Below are 21,249 nucleotides of genomic sequence, written 5' to 3' on the forward strand. Positions count from 1 at the left end.
AAACAATTCTACAAGATAACTTAAAGGTCCATGTAGTCTCGTAACCTATCTTTAAACAGTAGCCAAAAAAAAGTATCTTTACAGGCTTATAAGAACAAGGAAAACTTTTGGTGACATATGTCTAGTATGGTCTCTGAGGTTCTAGTGATCTGTAGCTCAGGGAAATCCTGAGATGGAAGTTGTATCTTTGGTTTCTTTTTTTCTGTGAATTTGGATTGAACAGATACAAAATCACTCTACCTATGATTCAAGTAAGAAATAAATAAATAAAACTGTATTACTGCTGGATCTTGAACTAAAAATCTCTGCTGACATTATGTGCCAGACGTTTTTTTTATTCATTTCGGAGGCTGCACAGTAGTTTCTTTGAGCGGAATTGTATATTTGGGTCCTGAATGTGAGCTAAGGTGAGGGGATGGGGGCATAAAACAAACAAGCAGCACATCAGGTGTACAGAGCTAATACAAATGTAAGGGTGTCATGTGGGGACAGATCTTTAGACATGCTTGGTAGGAGAAACTGAAACATAAAAGATGTACATGTGGGTATCCATCATGGTACATGCAGTGCTTTGTAGTCATGAATAACTGACTTAATTTTGCATTTCTTCATGATACTATCATATTATTATTTTTATTGCGGTTTATATCATTGTTATATCTGTTATGACATTTACCTGCTGGAGATGTGAATAAGAAAAAGGGTAATTTTTTTGTCATGGTAATTACTTTAAAATTAATACTGTGGCCGACTTCTTGATTGGAAAGGTGCTGCAATCTGTTTTATTTACTTTCCAGTAAATGACTAATAAACAAATCAGTGGGACATTATTCTTGAATTTCTGTCATATGTTCAACACTTACACTGACTTTTTTTTGTGTATGTTTGTGTCTTGTGTTTAGTTTACAATCCAGAAATCTGACAGTTTTGTCTGAAGGAATCAGAACATATACAAGGGTCAGGGAGAAGCAAGAGTGGGGCTGCTCCACAAGGACCTGCCAGCCAGAAGCCAAGGGTGACCCTCCAGCAGAGGCCAGGGCAGGACACCCAGGCTCAGTCCCACTGTCCCCATAACATAGATGGGGTCTATCACAGTCCCAGCAGGGTGAGGTGATGAGTCAGGAGTGAGGTCCATCCAGGAAGGCCATGCAGTTAAGTGAGAGTAGCCAGAGACAAGGTTGAACACAGGCACACCTACTATGTAGCTCAGGGGTGTGCATTCCTGGTGAGGCTGCTCAGGGCAGTAAAGGCCTGTTAGTGCCATCTGGCCCTAAGTTTGTAAATGCTTTAAATAAAAATAATCTAGCAATACCTGTGAATGTATATTCAGTGCCAGGACAAAAAGCCCTAAAAAACAAACCAAAAACAAACCAACAACTTCCATTATATTTGTTTAGACAGACAAATTTCTAGTTTTGTGGATTTGTCAATACCTGTAAAATTGCCCATATATAGGCAAAACTGAAGCAGTTAAATGCAAAGTTAAATGCAAATCCTCCCCCTCATTGGAACATTATTTATGTAATAAACTTTTTTTGTTTTTCCATAGCTGTAATTTCACCTATATGCATTTAAATGTAAATTTGTCCTCATATTACTAAGGAAAGAACAGGGATATATGCATCATTTATAAATACCCTCATGATGTATTCAAACAGTGCACTGGTAAGCACCAAGATAAAATCTTGGAAAGGCAGCTGTGGCTAGACAGATGGATTATGAGTTCAAAAAGTAGCTGGAATGCTAAAAGAAAGCTTGACCTTGAGGGAAATGAAGAAAAAGTATGAATAGCACTACTCATACATCAAGTGCATGCACAATGCCAAACATAATAACAGAAAGATATCACATGCTGGCTAATGAGGGATATTATAGGTACAACAAGGATTGAATGGGTTAGGACAAAGGAATCCCAAACTGCAGTACATGCACTACTGGGGAAAGAAAGACTTCAAAGTCCTGCATAACTGAGAGCTGCTCTTGCTTCTGAATATCTGATCTCACTGCTTGCAACTGTTCTGCAGTGAGATCTGATGATGATGGCTGTACTTGACAAAAAAAGTTTGCAGATGACAAGCTCGATAAACAGTTGTTACCTGACTTTAACAAAACATTAAAGAGAAAAATGGTAGAACTTTGTCTTATTTTACTGAAATAAAATACCAGCATTCCTTTTGCCACCCCAGCTAGTTCTGCAGTAAGCCAATTTCTGAAGGACATCTGTACATAAATATTAGATACTTAATGTTCTCATTATTCTTGCATTTGTTGTTATGTGCATAAAGTTATCTGTCAACACACAGGAGGATCTTATATGAAAAATGTGAAAAAACATTTAGTAATGAATTGCAAAGACCATATTTAATTTTCTGCCATATGTATGACGTTCATAGTATTGTCCTTGTTTCTTAACCTGTCTTAAAAGATCAGATCTGAAAGCCCAAAGAAAGGCTTGTGTGGCTGAAAGTGGGGGATTTTGTTATTTTCAAACAGTCATTGTCTAGTAAAATACATTACTGTTTCTCCAAACCCTACATTGCTATACTCTTAAACCACAGAAGTACATGAAAAATCATTAAAATTGTGGTGTTTTAGCTCATCTGGAAATTCACATGCTTCTCATCTTTTAAACTCAGACATGGAGCTGTAGACTAAATTTAACTTTTTGTTTCATAAGAGCCTCCTTCATGCAGTATCATATGCATTAAACTTCCTTTTTCAACAGTAGAAGGGCTTGTTAATTTTTAAACAAGCTTTCTCCCTCTGAATATTCTCATGCTTCCTTCCAGTTCCACAGATTTATCAGCAGTGCTGATGGTGACACAGTGCTGGTGATGCCATTCCCATCACAACTGCTGGCTCTAACAATGACAAAAGCAGGAACTTTTTTGCTCTGTCACTGCAGCAGCAACAGCAGCAGCAGCTTTTTTCTCCATTTGTAAGGACGGTTTATTATGTATTTAAAGCGTATATTCACTGCCTTGTGAAGAGCTTTCATAAATTTGGCTCTGACAGTTCTATTCCAACTCCTATCATCTACACCAAAGAGACTTTATTTAGGTGTGCTGGACATCATTATAATTTCAATACCCAACATACTGATGGTATCTGTAAGATCACTATCACACAGAAGTTTCCAGGAACTGATAAATCATATCCTATATAAAGAAAATATATAAATAATACCACAGCACTTTGTTAAAGGTGTAAACAAGCTTAAAAAAAAATCTTTTCATATAGATAGAATTTTTAGTAGCTGTACATATTTGTTCCAGGAAAAAGCTAAGAATATTGTAATTATCTGACAGGCATTGTAGTTATTTAAAAGGGTAATATGTGACTTCACATTTAAAGTAGATTGGCAGTTGTAGCTCCTGATCAGAAGAAAGCATACAGTGGGAGTTCTACAAATAGCGACTTCTACAAATAGAGGCTTCTGCAAATAGCCACAATTAGTGACTTTTCCATTCATTTGCAAAACTTTACTTCTAAACATACTTAGGCAAGTATGCAGAAACTACTGAAATTACACAAAATTTCCGTTTGAAGATTCAGTATCTGTTGGGGTGGTAGCTTTGTAGTTTTCAATTTGGTTAACAGCCTGTGTATTAGAAATCAAAGAGCAAATAACATAGAGTCATTCTGTTTTGAAGACAGCATGGAGATAAATACCAGGACATCAAAATACTGTTTAGACATTAAATAGCAGACTTTTTCCCAGGTCTCTGGTTCAACAACATATTTATCCCTTCTGAATTAATCCCAGAAGCAGATGACTCCAACAGGCAAGAGTCTGGTTGAAAGGGCTCTCACTAACCTCTTGCTTGTCAAAGGCAGGGAGGGAACGATAATATGGAGGCATCAGAGAACGTTGGTGATGGTAAAGGACTGTAGCTGGCATAGAAAACTGTACTATCCTTTATGGGGGAGATGGACAAAAATCTAAGGAGCCACACTAGACACCAAGGCTGATACAGTGATTGGGGTAGGTGATCCCTTTTTTTTTTCTCTTTCCATTAATATGAATAGATTACTATGGATCACTAATAAAAGCCAGACTGTATGCTTTTGGTGGAATGTTGACCCCAGTTGAATTTGGCCCTGAGGACCTTAGGAAAGGACTGAAACTGATATGAAAATACATTTTTCCTACCAAGGCATTTTTCTGAGGAATTATAGAATATTATGGTGCATTACTTAATACCCAACTTGTTTTAAACCTCAAATAAAAAGCACATACATTTCTATTGGGAGAAAAGAAGTTCACTCAGAAGTCTAGGACTACATGTTCCTATAGCTTTGATGGAAAACAATGGGAGGTAAAGAGGAGAACATTCAAGTTCATATTTTCCATACAAGTTTATTAACCTCTAAGGCTGTTGCTTGAAGAGGGGAGAGGGAGAGATCAATCTCTGCCTCTGTCTTTGTTGAAGCTGAGACATTGCACAGTGGTCAGCTCAAGAATCCTCAGGGCAAGAACAGCAACCCTAAGAAGCATCTTAATACAAGCCTACTGGCTCAGGCACTTGCTTGGTTGACGGACTCCTTATTTCCAGATTCTGCCTCTTTCTCATAGCCTGTGATTTTTGACTGTGTTTTCTGTGCACTGGCAGCATTTGAGTGCTCAGGCTTCTCCCTGGGTGGGCAGATATTCACATCTTGAAAATACCACTGAGCCCAGGTAAACAATCCCTGCAGAAATGCTTCTGGCATCTACAGCAAAAAATGCAAAATAGCACCAGCAGTAGGTTTTAAAGGCAGATCCTGCTTATTCCTAAAAAATTGAAGTAGAAGAGGCAGCTGCCCAAAATTCAGCCCAAATTCTAGACTGAGGTGGAAGTTCTGCAACAGTTTGTTTTTGATGTTAATTTACCAGCTGCATGTTCAGCATGCTGACTGTTTCTGATCCTGCTCTGAGACACGTAAATCTTACCTAGTTCTGTCCAGGGAATCGAGGCACCTGACTCACTGCCAGATACAGTGGCAGCCATGCATAAAATTCTTTCTGTTTTGGGGAGTCACACATTTAAAAGTAGCATGGCTGTGCCTTCTACTGGATATACCTTTTGGCTGGCTAGAACAGTGGGAGACAGGAAATGAATTGTAAGGAAGGAAAGTTCATTCTGACAGTTCATTCAAGCTAGACCTTTAGTGCAGACATATGTTTTCTTTTTCCCATGGGTTCTTCTCTATCAGCCTCTGGGAATTAATTTGAAAAATGGTGGAAAATACAAGAGTAATCATTACCAAGGACTTCCAGTATAAAAGTATTTACTATTCAAATTTCAAAGAACTAAGTTACTATTCTGAATTATCATCTTATATAATTTCATAGTTGTTTGGGGTTTTTTGGTCCAGTTTTCCCAAAAAACTTACAAATGACATAATATTACAGAACTCACTTCATCACAAAGGTGAAATAAAAATATTTAACATTCTGCTGTGATTTAGGATAGGAAGTCAGTAACAACATAATTTCTTTATAAACAGAATGGGTCAGACACATGGATTTAGTATTAAATGGCCAACAGTCTTGGTTTAGGACAACAGCAGGACATGTGGCTTTTCAGGAAAAAAAAGGTGACAGTTATAATTAGGCAGCTGGTTTTATGTTTTATCTAAACATGAATTCTATATTTAAAATTAAAATCTATTTTGCTACTAATCCCTGGAAGAATAGATTCAGGCAACAGAAGGCAACACAGAGAAATAGAAGGGCAGTTTGAAAACAAAAATGCAGTAAATTTCTAATGTCAACAGACAAAGAAGTGCTACAAGTCTGGGCGCTACTGTTTGGATAGTGGCATGTAGACTGAGTTAGGGAACTCTCATAATCAGCACTATGAACGTCCTTACAGGTAGTGGTGATATCAGGGCTCCTTAGTGCTTCTTTGCCAACACATAGCAGAAAAGAATGTCAATAACTGCTGGAGTTACCGCTATACAGAGACACCAACAGCCCAGAATAAGATGGATTAGGTTTACCAATTTCTATAGAAAATAACCTCGAAAAGAAAGACTGCTGAGCTAGAAATACAACTTCTGCTTATATAGTAGAAATATACGAAGAGAGAATGAATAAGCTGAAAAGTTTGAAAGTCACAGATCTAAGTTCGCTGTTCTATTTTGCAGTGGACTTTAAAGATACCATCTTGTGCCAAAATCTGTGGTTGTGAAAAAATGTTCCATTGCCATATCCTTCAGAAAGTAGTATGTCCTGTAAGGAAAGGGGCCTGAACATTACTCCAAGATCGAAGAGAAAGTTGGAAGATAATAAACAGATAAATGGACCTTGTATTAACTTCAAAAAATAAAAATAGGAGGAGCTACTTTACACAAAGAGAAGGACAATAAACATTACTGGAGCAGCTATTTGACCAAAGGATAAAAAGAGAGATCGAGAAGCAGCAAAGACCCTGGTATGTTCCGTCATTAAGTGAGGAATCTGGATTCAGTTCCTAGTAGTCTGACATATTTTCATTTTCAGAAATCCGTTAAGGGCATCCAAAAGAACCAGATTAATGTAATTGGCTTAAAAATATGATTGATACAGCTCTTTGAACTCAAGAGTTTGTGAGGAGAAAGGGAAGAGAAGGCTGTTGCCAGAACATGAATCTCGATTGACTGGTAGCTCTAATAATGACCAAGAATTAAAATATTAGTCTAAAGGCCTTGATAATTAAAAAGAAAAATGTGATGTTTCACTAATTAATGGGAAACACAGAATGTCTTAAAGAAGCAGATCATGACAGTAGGTGCCTTGCTCATACAGAATATTATCTATAGTATTCAAATTTGTCACCAGAATGCAAAATTATTCAAGATCTGTTGTAATTCTGTCTTCTCTAAAACAAAAATATCCATACATGGGCTTTTGGTTAATGCTGCAGTTTAATAATTAATATTATAAAATAGTTTTATAGCACTGGGCAAAATCAAAGCTTTTTGGTTGTATGCCAGCAATGCCATAACCTTGGCAATTCATTTGAAATGTATCTAAGTAACTTTGCTTGACAAAAATCTGCTGTGCATTTGTAATAATCTCTTTCCACATCCATTCAGACACAGTGGTGGCCTGGTGACTGTACTTGTAAAACATACAGTTCTTTCCTAATGACAGCTCCAGAAACACAGATCCTTACATGAAAATAAGGAAAAACCCCACCCCTCTTAATTTGCTCTGACAAATTCTCTATAAACATGAAGGAAATTATAAAGGAACAAATACATTTCTCTACATATTTCCTATAGAATTCTATATTTCTTATAGAATTTCATATATATCTTAAGGACCAATTGGGGAAGTTAGCTCTGCTATTAATGTACATGATACTGACTTCTAAAAATTTCTTGTCACAGCAAATGCTCAAAAAGCTATTAGTGTCAGTATATCCACTTTTCATCATATGTCTTGGGAAGGACATTGCTTTATTCCTGATAAATCGAAAGCCTGTTTTTCATCTGGCTCTGAGTTTGGTAAGTATTAGTTATTAGATTAATAACTGGTGTCCTTAAAGATAACATTTGCTGCTCTGAATGGTTGCTAAACAGTGAAGAAAAAAAACCCCCACAAAAAAACCCAAAACAACTAACCAAAAAATCAAACAAAAAACCCCCTTGTACTAGTGTAGATATCATCAAATGCCTCCAATGATCTGAGCAGTCATGAATTGATATGGCTGCCAAGTTGAGAAAGAGTGAACTTGCTGTGATAAGATGGTTTAATTTTTATTTCTCGGATTTTCTATAGACTTCTGAATATTGGAGAGTCATTTCCTATAGTGAAGGCACTCTCATGTTAGGCTCTGCAGAGTTCTGTTTTATTTTCCCTTCGTTAATCAGTTAATGAAGCTACAAGAATAGCAGGGGAAGAAGCAGAAATTATAGTTTCTTCAATACAAGGAAGAAAAGATTTTTCTCTTTGTCTCTCTTTGTCTCTGGAGTACTCCAACTCAGTGGTTCTCTTGTTTATAGTTTTGTTTGGGATATAGATAAAAGCCAGCTGCCTATAGCTCAATGAGACAAAATAGAGGTGGGATCTATGGGCAAGTTAGGGAGGTTGCAGTCTCCCTCCTTAGAGATATTAAAAAAAGTCTGGACATGGTCCTAGGCAGCTGGCTCTAGGTGTCCCTCTCTGAACAGGGGTGTTGGACCAGTTGACCTCCAGAGATCCCTTCCACCCTTAACCATTCTGTGATTCTGTGATAAAGCAACAGAAATATATGACAAAGGTTGAATATACCCACCTGATTCCCCCCCTTTCATCACTAATATTTACAAATCAGATTTATGCTAATCTTCACAATTACTGTTGAAAGATAGATATGGCAGCTTTACTCGTTTGTATTTGGCTAGTATGATGTGACCTCTTGCCTGAAGTCCTTTCTCGCTACTATGTTTCTTGCATTTCTCATCTGCCTAGATTATTATAGAGGTCCCTACCTGAATTCACACAGTTTGAGTCATTTGGAAACTAAGACCTATGTGAAATGCAGCAATTTACTTATTAAGGAAGATATCATACATGTATGTGCATACCATACACAGAATGGTTTTTATTCTCTCTCTTTTTTTTTTTTTTTCAGTGACACTGTTACCTATGGACCAATGGGTAAAACTGATATGTGATTTTTACTATGTAAAGCGCTACATAACTTTGGTGCTAGTAAAAGAAACAAACCTCATACAAAGTCTTTGGTAAAATGGCATCTCTGAATTTCATTTGGGTCTGACACTAGTTCCCTTCTCCCTGCTCCATGGTTGAGGTAACTTGTGTCTACGAGCAAGCAGAGAAGATTTTGAGAAAGCTAAACATTGTCTGAATGCAGCTTATGGCTTAGGCAATATGACGTACCTGTTACAGTTTTTCCTTTTGCTTTAAGCCTGTTCAGTCACTTTGCACAAAACTGACATGACTGATGGCTTGTCTTCAGTGGAAGTAAAATGTTAGTTTAAGATGAGAAGAATCAAGCAATTTAAATAATATCATATTTCTAGGACTTCTTTCAAAAATCTTCGACTTACGTTTTCAGTGTTACAAATGTTATCAGACTTGTCTGACCATTAAGTTGCTTCTACGAGTCTCATCTCACTTCTGAATAAATGCAATGGACCCATAGCCCTCTACAGAGCCTATTAATATCATAGGAAAAAAGCCACAATTGAAGAATAGTAGCTGGGACTAGAACTAGGCCTTTCACTTGGCAACAGATGGGGATCATGTTGAAAGAAATCAAGGAAGAAAGAATGAAACAAAGCAAAAAACAAACAAACTAGGGCTATAAGGTGGAGGAAAGAATATAAGCAAAAAAAAAACCAAAAAACCAAAAAAAACCAAAAACCCAAACCCCAAGACTCAAACCTAATTAAATTTTACTTTATTTTTTCTGATATAACTTTAAACACTGTCGTGTTGTTTCATATTAAATGGATTGACTAGGCATTTAATTCTATATGCAAGCAATTCCTCTATAGTTTAGATCTAGCCATGGAACATTTTGAAATGTTTGTAGCTTTTACATTTTTGTTTGATTAAATAGGTTCCTGTAATTAAAATCCAATAGCGTTCAACTGATGGACTTTGAATTGTTAAATATAAATAGTATATGACTGTACAAGGGAATAGCTTTGAAAAGCAAAATCAGTAAGTTTTTCAAGCAAGGATAAATAATTCTGGTTTGTAATTTTTCTGTACTGACACTGATATTTTTAGATCTGTTTAGTGTAATTGGTACCCTAGATATCTACCTTTTTAAGCTAGGGTGAAGCTTATTTGATTTAGCTCCAGCATTGGTACATCATTACTTGACAAAACGTGTGGCTGTTCTGCTTTGTTGTTTCTTATATAAAAAAGAAATTGTGGATTTTAGAAAATATCTGTTGATACAAATCACAATTAATTGTGAAATATGCAACAGATGGCGAAACTTATAGTCATTCTATCAGACTAATAGTGTACTGTCTGCATTTCGGAATTTGCTTTTCCCAAAAGATGCTGTTGGGCTGAAGCCATATTGACAGCTGGTATGTTCCTAATGTAGTTAGTTTGATATACCTCATCTATTAAATTTTGTGCATTTTCCAAAATAACAGATGACAAGTGCAATTGACCACCTGGGAAAAGGCATCTACAGTAGAAAGCCTAAAATGATCTTGTTTTTTTGTGATTGTAGAGATATGCACCGCTTTTCTATTTTGGGTGACATTATAAACTACTAGCATTGTATTTGCCTTCCAAAAGTATGTTATTTTTTGTACACACATAATGATCAAAAATAATCTTGGGACAACTAACAGATGCTATAACTATCATGCTTTTAGAAAATGATGACATGCTTATCAGCTTCTCTCTTCAAATGTTGTATTTAGGAATCATGTTGCAGAGGCTTTAAACTGAATTGTCAGTCTCAGGCACTACTGCTGTAAAGTGAGTACAGAATGTATCTTACAGAAAGCTGTAAAAGATATAGTCATTTAAGAGAATCAACATTTTTCTCTCAGGTGATGTACAGTGACATATTTAACGGAGAACTTTCTTTGCTGAATGAAAGCACCTCTGCATGTTACTGATGATCCTGTTACTAAAATAAGGAATCAGAATTGCTTATAGCTTTGAAAACATGCAAAGTAAAGTTTGTATACATTGTATGTAATTTAAACTTGTTCATATTCAAAATTCTCTGAATTGTGAAAAGAAGTTATTTTCAAGGGTTGGTTTAGTCAGTTTTAAAGTACCAATTCTAATTATGATGTATTTATAAATCTTGATATCCCTTTATCTTTATTGACATCTACAATAACCCTATATAATTATTCATTCATAAGGCTATTCCATACCAAGTCGCAAGTCTCTACTACTCAGCTTCTTTAGCTATTATTTGCATTATATGGCCAGCATAATTTTTTTGCAGAATGATTTAGGAAGATACACAAGACATTGTGGTACTGGTATAATGCATTTGAAAAAATAATTGTTTCACCAAAGCAATGCCTAGTGAGCTGTTGGCTCTTGTTTGGGATGGTGGACCCAAGACTGAGGTACACATTCCCCTTTCTGGGAACTAGATGTTATGTTAAGGAAGACCAAAGGCTTTAAGAAAGGGTTCAGGTTTTGGGGTATGGGAGGGTTGTTTTGTTGTTTAGAGCTCATTTTCATTATTGTATCTCAGGATGGATTTTGTAATGGATAGTAGAAGAACAGAGGGAAAAAAGAAGGAAGGAAGATTAGTACTGGGATAATCCATTAATACAGCCAATAAAGGAAACAATCAGTAAACTCATGAAATTACAGACCTTTTACATAACTAAAGTGCCAAGAACACATTTTAAAGGAATTATTATTTAAATTAATGTCAGAAAAATTGTGATGTTCTGTTTTATACAGTTATTCTTCTGGAGCCTTTGCTTTGCTAGAACCTGTAGGTCCAACACTAAGTGGTGAAGGCTTCTGTTTTGGATAGAGGCTGAGCAGAGAGTTTGCACAGAAGCACTGACACCTACTTAGTAATCCTATTTCAAAGAAATGTAATGAAGAAGTTTTACATACTGCCATGTACAGAAAAGCAATCAACTGCTTAGCGTAACTCTCTATATTGTGAACATATGATGGGTTGTCCTCGGCTTTGTTTCTTTCTTTCTTTCTTTTTTCTTTCTAGTCTGATGGGAAACAGAACCAAAGAGAATCTCCATCCTCCATCCTTTACTGGATGCGGGAGGGAACATCGTCACAAAGAATGAGGAAAAGACTGAGGTACTTAATGCCTTCTTTGCATCAGTCTTTAACAGCCAGACCAGGTATACTCAGGGTATTCAACTCCCTGAGCTGGAAGACAAGGATGGAGAGCAAAACAAACTCCCCGTGATCCAGGAGGAAGCAGTTAACGACCTGCTATGCCATCTGGACTCTCACAAGTCTATGGGGCCTGATGGTGTCCACCCAAGGGTGCTGAGGGAGCTGGCGGAGGAGCTTGCCAAGCCGCTCTCCATCATTTATCAACAGTCCTGGTTAATGGGGGAGGTCCCGGATGACTGGAGGGTTGCCAATGTGACGCCCATCTACAAGAAGGGCCAGAAGGAGGATCCAGGGAACTACAGGCCTGTCAGCCTGACCTCAGTGCTGGGGAAGATTATGGAGATGTTCATCCTGAGGGTGCTCACAGGGCATGTGCAGGACAACCAAGGGATCAGGCCCAGCCAGCACGGGTTCATGAAAGGCAGGTCCTGCTTGACCAACCTGATCTCCTTCTATGACCAGGTGACCCGCCTAGTGGATGAGGGGAAGGCTGTGGATGTTGTCTACCTGGACTTCAGTAAAGCCTTCCACACTGTCTCCCACAGTATTCTCCTGGAGAAGCTGGCAGCTCGTGGCTCAGACAGGTGCCCTCTTTGCTGGGTAAAAAACTGGCTGGACAGCCAAGCCCAGAGAGTCGTGGTGAATGGAGTGAAATCCAGTTGGCAGCTGGTCACAAGCAGAGTCCTCCAGGGCTCAATTTTGGGACCGGTCTTGTTTAATATCTTTATCGATGATCTGGATGAGGGGATTGAGTGCTCCCGCAGCAAGTTTGCAGACGACACCAAGTTGGGAGGGAGTGTTGGTCTGCTTGAGGGTAGGAAGGCTCTGCAGAGGGATCTGGACAGGCTGGATGGATGGGCCCAGGCATATTTTATGAGGTTCAACAAGGCCAAGTGCCGGGTCCTGCACTTTGGCCACAACAACCCCATGCAACACTACAGGCTTGGGGAAGAGTGGCTGGAAAGCTGCCCGGCGGAAAAGGACCTGGGGGTGTTGATTGACAGCCAGCTGAATATGAGCCAGCAGTGTGCCCAGGTGGCCAAGAAGGCCAATAGCATCCTGGCCTGTATCAGAAATAGTGTGGCCAGCAGGAGTATGGAGGGGATCGTGCCCCTGTACTTGGCGCGGGCGAGGCCGCACCTCGAATGCTGTGTTCAGTTTTGGGCCCCTCACTACAAGAAAGATACAGAGGTGCTGGACAGTGATCAGAGAAGGGCAGCAAAGCTGGTGAGGGGTCTGGAGCACAAGTCTTATGAGGAGCGGCTGAGGGAGCTGGGGTTGTTCAGTCTGGAGAAGAGGAGGCTGAGGGGAGACCTCATCGCTCTCTACAATTACCTGAAAGGGGGTTGCAGAGAGGTGGGTGTTGGTCTCTTCTCCCAAGTGACGAGTGACAGGACAAGAGGAAATGGCCTCAAGTTGTGCCAGGGGAGTTTCAGACTGAATGTTAGGAAAAATCTCTTTACTGAGAGAGTGGTGACACACTGGAATAAGCTGCCCAGGGAGGTGGTGGAGTCACCCTCCCTAGAGGTATTCAAGGAAGGTGTGGACGTGGCATTTTGGGACATGGTTTATTGGGCATGGTGGTGTTTTTTGGTTGATGGTTGGACTTGATGATCTTACTACAGGTCTTTTCCAAACTTAGTGATTCTGTGATTCTTTGAAAACACTTTAAATATTTGCAAGAGAAAGTGAAGACTACATGTCTTAGCCTTTTAACCATGCATTGGTGCCTAAAGCCTTCAACAGAGAGAGAATAGAAAGAAAATACTTCTTTGCTGAGAACATTTGCTTTCCCAATGGTAATGGCTTGTGATGGAGAGAGATAGAAGAGGGTAACAAAAAGTCACTTTCAGCTTTTTCTCTCTCCCATAGTTACTCCTAAAAAAGGATTATACATACATACATCAGTTATGAAGCTGATGTCTAATAAATATTTATTTTTTAAATGAGTTGCACCACCTACAGTGAGAAACACCAGTCTGAGGGCCTAGAGGATAAGCAGTTCCCAAATAAGTGAGAAGGTTAAGTTGAATTACAACCTCTGAATTAGGTCATCACCACTGATGACCTACTCGCTCTTTCTCTGAACAGCTTCAGAACTGTATCTTGTACTTCAGAAATCTTATCAAACCCAACACGATTCTGGAAGAAAACAATCAAAACCAATAAATAGATTTTTTTTTTTTTTAACTTTATCTGTGCAGACTGTTGTATTATTTATATTCCAAAGACTGTCAAGGACCAGGCTGTGCTCTCAAACTGGTCTGTTTGTAATGTTACTATGGAATTATTGTCAAATATAGCAATAAATCATAAAAAACTTGGTAATGAAGCTTTTATACTATCAAAAGTTTACCCATGACAGTAGTCCTATCTTTCTAAGATGATGATTTACACAAGTAAATACCAATAGGAGTAAGGACTGTATAACGTGATCCTGAGTAAATGTACATTATTTTTTAAAAAACAGCAAGTGTTCCCTTTTGTGAATATTTCCTTAACCTTCTGCTCAAGCTATGTCAACACAGACCCAGAATTCACATGACACTCTCATTATTTCATGGATATTGAACAGATATGCTCATTTGTTTTACATTTCTCTTAATGAAGGCAAAACTACCTGACTATTTTCTCACTGTCATGATTTCTTCCCTCCGTTCTCTGCATTATGCAGTACTCTTACGCTAAAAAAAATGGTTTGAAATATCATTTTTCTCCTCAAGGATATCTTTTTTAAAGGGCAGAAATCTGTTTTACTACTTCCTATCATTATCTGAATTGACTAATACAATGAAACTTATTATGGAAGGTGGGGATGAGGTAGGGTACTTCAGGTCAAATGTTTAATATATTTCTCCTTAATTTCAGTCCTTCCTTACAAAATTTTGTTACAAAGGGTAAAAATATCTAATAAAAACCTGATAATATTTTTGAAGTATTGTTATAGTGCTGTCATATATAACTTCTTAATAAATATGACTGTCATCTTCTGAACAAAGGATAATTCTGTCCTAACCATGTATTTTATTAACAAACTAATATTAAAAGTCATTAAAAAATGTACTTCTTTTCTTCCTGCCTTTTTTTTTTTTCATTATCCACTGTCCTTGTAGGACACGTGTCCCCACAGATTCCTTTAATACAAAATAACATTTTTATTTGTTAGTTTAGCACTTTTTTATAGATCATTTTCTAGGTAAGTAAAAAATCAGAAAGTAATATTACATGTGAGTAATTAAAATGATACTAAGAGTGGCATGCTTCTGCTCTCATTTGTATCCATCCAATATTAAGAGCTTATTCCAGTGAAGATATGTGTAAATTAAGAACAATTCCATTGAAACAGAGCTGCAAAAATAAAAACACTTAAAAAAGGAGTGACGTTGGAATCCAACCCACAGTCACTTAGGATTAATAACCTAATACAGTAAGGAGTGCTCAGGCATTATGGAGGCACTCAGATAATATGGTGAAGACTGCCAATATGTGAACCTATGTAGATGAATGATGAAAAACACTTATGCGTTAGTGCTGCTACCTCCCTAAGTATAAATAGTATTCAGCAGTTTTATGAGTAGAGGCTCTAATAAGTTCTTTATTTTGTACCATCTGATATTCCCAATCATCCAGCAAAATGAATCATAGCTACATAGCTATTACTGATATTGCAATGAAGTGGATATTGAAAAAGACAGAAGGAGGTGTGGAATAATTGCTGGAGGTAACTTAGAAATTAAATTTATATTAAAGGTACAGCACTGAAGAAATCTTCAGGGTGGAGCGTGGAGGCTATGCAAGGAATCCATCCCACAGAAGTTCCCTAGGCAGCCTTAGATGTTGGCAACACCAGGGAAGCTTGGTGTGCTGACTCTAAGAGAAACTGCATGGAGGGTAGAGAGGAGTGAAGACACCGTGGCCAGGCCCTGTGATAAGACAGGAACTGGAAGGTACTATGGAACTGTCAAGCTGCATATTTTCTGCCCTGAGCCAACAGTCTGTCATTTTTTGACAAAATACTATCCTTTGGGTGAACCTTGCTCGTTATAATCTCATTATAATACCAAAAAACACACCTCCATCCCAAAGCTACCCACCTCCAAGGTGCGACCACCCCTCACTGAGCTTGCGCTCTGGATTTTTCTTAGTCTATACCTTTAAAAGCAGAACGGGAATCTTTTACACCAATTACAATAGAGGTATGTATGACTAGAGTCACTCAAGCTCCACCTGTAAGGACAAATAATATAAAATGGCTTAAGAGAGTAAGGATGTCAGGGAAGATACCATCGCAGACCACCTCTGACACCTGGGAAAGGTGGACAGGCTGAGCCTCCCTTCCCCACCACAGGGACGCCTTTGGGTAAGATTCAAACACTTGGTTATACCGGGTGCTTCCCCGGGAAACTTAGAAATCTCTATAGAGTTGCTTTATAACTTAACGCATTTGTAGCCAGGCTATGTTACTCATGTTCTTGGTATTTGCACATGCTTTGCAGGCAGTAATTTTACCACCGGCAATCCAAAAGAACTTGTGCATCTGTTGCTTCAACAAACTGCACTATTCACTAATCTAGCCGTGAGAGTTCTCATTGAATGCCACCAAATCCCTTCAGTGTGGCCGTGCCAGTTCATGGAACGTGACTAGACTGAAAGTGTGTGGTGTTACGAGTGTATTTGTAATCATGAGAGTTCAATACATTGAACATGACCGGACTTGTAACACAGAGAATTGGGCATCACTCTGAATCTAAGCCTAGCCGCCCCCAGCCCCTCTGATACCTGAGGACAAGCTGGAACGCAAGGGGGTTTATTTTCTGCCAAATTGCCTTGCCCTTTAATGCAACAGGAGGAAACATGTAATAATTATATTTTTATGTCTGGCAAGAGGCTTTCAGATACTTTAATAAGGAATTTAGGATACAAACTTCAACGGATGGATTGTTAGATAGATCAACTGTTATTTATCTCTATCTGAAACATAGCTTATTGGGATGAAGATTAAAGTTAAAATGTATGTATTCTCCCACTGGGTGAATTTTAGCAAAATATAAGTATTCAACTAAGCAGAAATAAGTAAAAAAGGTTTATTTTCCTATTTAAAATCTGTTTCTTTTCCCTCTAGCATAATGACATCACTGCAAAGTGGGCATAATAGAAATCTGCATATATTACAAAAGCACTTTTGGAATTTTTATTTAAATCCTAATCATTCTGTTTCCTTATGAACAAAGAAATTGGGCCTAATGCTTCACTGCATTGCTCCAGGTTTTCTGATTTTGCTTTTCTGATTTCCTATAGTGTGTTTCATATTTGGTTTTTTGTTTGGCTTTGGTTTTGTTTTTTTGGTGTTTTTTTTCTTGTTTTGTTTGTTTTACATAGGAAAGGCTCACAAGTGCTATTTGCTGCTCTTGATAGGATTGCATCAGTTTAAAGCCAGAATACTGCAATATAATGTTGAGTGTTTTCAATGCCCTTTCTAATGGAAGCAGAAAGAATAAGGATATTGGACTTCCCTCATTAAGGCACCTCTAAGCTCACTACATATAGTAGCAAGAATCTGACTGGCAGTTTTAATCACAGAGCTACTTAGGGAAATATCACTATATGCTTTCTTACCTCTTATAATCTTTGCCTAGGTTTCTGCTCCTGGCTATTGTCAATGACTGATTTTCAATACAAAACAGCAAGGGACCTGCCCCACCACAAATGAAGCCCTAATTCAGAATCAGGTTGTCTGTGTGCAGTTAAGTGTGCAGTTCCTCTTGACATGAGATGAGCTTCATCCATTCCACCTGTCTGCAGTCCCTACTGATTATCATATGTGGCTAATATCAGACACAATGCTGGATTAGAGTCATCCTTATTTTAATAATGGAAGCAGGTGAGGGGAAGTACCCTCAGATACTTGAAGGGGAAATTAAAATCATAACTGCTCAGAAGTGGTATCGTGTGACCAAGGAATCATCTGGCATGGAGAGAAAGAAGGCCCAACTGCAAAAGGGGTTAAACTGGCTGGAAGCAGGAAAACTAGAGACAGAACGACTCCCTGTAAGAGAGTGAAGTTTCCCTTGGTGATAAGAAATGGCCACAGCGTTGGCTTGTAGCCATTCTGGAACACAAACACTCAGGGGCCACATTTGGGCAGCAGAGGTGGTGATGGGGGATGGACCCAATGCCAAGATGAAGCACCCCATGTCAACACTCACAGGACTGATGCTGGTGCAAGTGTATATAAGGAATCAGCTCATGACGTATCTTTCCAGACTCCTTATAGAACTGCTTATGGTGGTAAGGCTCTGTCCAATGCATTGTTCATTAATTTTTTAATATGCATATTTAAGCAAAAATGTGTGTTTAATTCACCTCAAGGAGTACAATAAAAATTCCTGAACATACTTTTAGCTCTCAAAGGACTGATTCATTTTCCCAAATAAATAACTGGAAGCTATGTTTTCTCCAGCTTTAGTACTACATCTTATGGCTCCTCTGCCAGAGGTTCATCTGATGACAACAGAGTCAGCAGAGCAGTATTTGGGCTCCCCTTTCAACTACTTCAATTTAGTGCAAACCCACCTTCACCAGAGAGTTACCTACCATGTTGATTCTGAGTCAGTCATGGGAACCTACTATCTAGCAAGGATGTAAGGGTATAGAATAGAAATCAGCATATTTTAAATTATGCAGAAAAAACTGCCAGTCTATAGGTACTGGCAAGTCCCTACAGAGCTGAGTTTGGAATCTGTATAGAAAAAGAAGAAATTCCACAGCATTCCCATTTAATATCCCTCACATGACCTACATACTTTTTTGCTTTGTGCAAACGACAATGAAATATTACTTTCATTACAGGATAAATACTCTAGGCTGATTAGGAAGCCAAAGCTTTTTCTTAGGTATCTGAATAGAGAAGATTTGCACTGACTATCAATATGCATCCCACAAACAAACAAACAAAATGTAATGTTTCTATAGGTCTTCTAACCAATCTCAAACTTCATGTATGTTATCTACCTGTTATACATCCTTCCACAGTTTATTATTTTTCTCCCATTTATTGCAAAACCTAGGTCTCCACCAGTCTCAAGGCAAGGAAATGATACCCAGAACTAGAATGGAAATAAACATGTGGATAGCGAAAAAACAAAAAGGAAGGGGAAAAAAAAGAGTGTTAATATGTTTCTGTGAGAGAGAGAAATTTCATTTGATACACACACAGAGATTTCACACATACACAAATAGTGAGAGGAGTTATTTAAAGATACCAAGTAGACTTGACACGCATACACAAAGAAAAAAAACCAAGAATATCAGTAAGATCTATGAGCTGAATTTTCCATCAGTTACCAAGTTATGATGAATGCAAGTGTAATATTTCTTAATGATTGTAATACAGGATTTAAAAAAGAAAACTCTCTACATCCAGTAGAAAGTCATATTTCATCAGCACCATATTAAGATTTCTTTAATCAAATCATACACAGAAAACAATCAAAAAATATGTAAACCACAATACCAAAACAAAAGCACAAGCAGTCATTTAAAAATCTTAAAATATCAGTACTTGGTTTCACTTTCTGTTCCTTCTGTTGCGCTCTGACTGCAGTCCAAGAATAGCCTGCAAGTGCTGCTCAGTCTGGACATTTGGACTGTGAAGTGTCAAAAAGGAGAGTGTTTCATTTGGCATTGTGAAAATCTTAGAGGTACCAATTTACCATGCTCAGAAGTGACTTAAAGAAAAATTTCTTATCTTATTTTTATTCTACCTCTCTCTCTTCTCTAATCCTCTCTAATCCACTCAGAAAATTATCAGCTAGGATTTTGCCCGTGTCAAGTTTTTGAACTAAGGGTGGTTTTGCTCTAGCTTTGTTCTCAGAAGCGTGACAGCCCTTGGATCACTTTTGCAAGGGGAATTGAATTTTTTCCCCACTCTCATAACTCAGGGAGAATTGCAAAAGGATTTTGGATTAAAGCCACAGAAGGACTTTATCACTCAAATCTCACCTTACTATTTCAGGAAGGTTTCCCACTCAGGTGCTGTCTGACCCATAGATGTCTTGATGCACACAAGACTTAAAACTACCTACATGGCTAAAGGCTTGCTGGCAGGGCCCAAACTGCCTAACTCCCAAGCAGATGGTTGAGCATTGCTGCAATAACAGAAACTGACCCTTAGATCTCATATAGGAAGAACAAGGCATACTGCAGCTTTTGACACTGTAAAGATGATATCTAAAAATCCCATGAATATTGAACATATGATTTGAAATAATTTCTTAAAATACTAAATCCAGTTTCGTCCTGTCATAGTCAATTATCTGATTTATAAACATAACTTTAAATAAGCTGAGTTTCTTCCTGTGACTTCCTCAGACCTCACTTGCTGGTGATTAGGAGCCTTCTTTTAACTTCCTGGATAAGTTTCCTCTTGGGGCATTTATACCTACTTATTCATTTGCCAGCATGAATTAGCTCTTTGGTGTGCTTGTGCATTTGCAAATAGTAACCTTAACTCAGCCTTTTATTCTTCTTTTCAACAAAAGCCATTCCTAGACTGTATATTTGACTCAGGCCTGAGCCCAAGAGCTTTGCCTTTACCTCCATCTGAAACACTCCCTAACATGAAATCTTTACAGGTCAGAGGCACTGATTATGCTTTGCTGTGTTGTAGCCTCCTCTGTGCCATGCTGGGGATCCTGTTAATAAACACCAAAGCCAGAATGGTGAATAATTAAGAAAACTATGATTAAGGGCTTTTTAAAGAGCTCTTGTTCTTTAGCCACCTGTTTAAGGAGCTGTTAATTACCCCAACACCATGCCATTCATGGTCAGACACAAGTCTCAATGGAAAGGCAGTGCTATTCATTGCTCCCTAGCAGGTATGGAGGAGAAGAGGAACATTCCCATGGGGTCTTATTTTAGAAGGTTCTGTTAATCTTTTCTTTCAGGTTGAGACTGCTGACCACTAATATAATCAGCCTTGCTATAGTCATGCAGAATTTGGTGTTGATACATGGCTGGCTGCAGCAATATCTATGAGCTGGAAGGGAATAAGCAGTGGTCTCAGCTGTGGGAAACATCTGAGAACAACTCCTGCATACAAATAGGTGGTCTTAATTGCACACAGACTAGACCAAAAAACCCCATACTCTCACAGGTGTTAATTGGAAGTAAGCAGCAGTGATTGCTGCTTTCAGGAGGGAGGTGGGAGGCCCTAAGTCTAGTATTTGTCATTGAGTGCTTCTCCCCTGGAGTTAGACCATCTGACTGCAGATAAAAAGAGGCTGCAACAGCCACTTCCCAGCACACCTGGGTACTCCGTGGTATTCTCACTTAGATTCAAAGGCAGTTGTCCAGGAAATTTACCAAGCCAACATCTTGGGCTCAGTTCTTGATCACTGCAGCTGTGAGACATTGTTGCCCTTGTTCCAATCTGCAGTCATCTTCCCAAACTACTTGGT

The sequence above is a fragment of the Gavia stellata genome, chromosome 2 (genome assembly GCF_030936135.1).
Source record: "Gavia stellata isolate bGavSte3 chromosome 2, bGavSte3.hap2, whole genome shotgun sequence".
Classification (NCBI taxonomy): domain Eukaryota; kingdom Metazoa; phylum Chordata; class Aves; order Gaviiformes; family Gaviidae; genus Gavia; species Gavia stellata.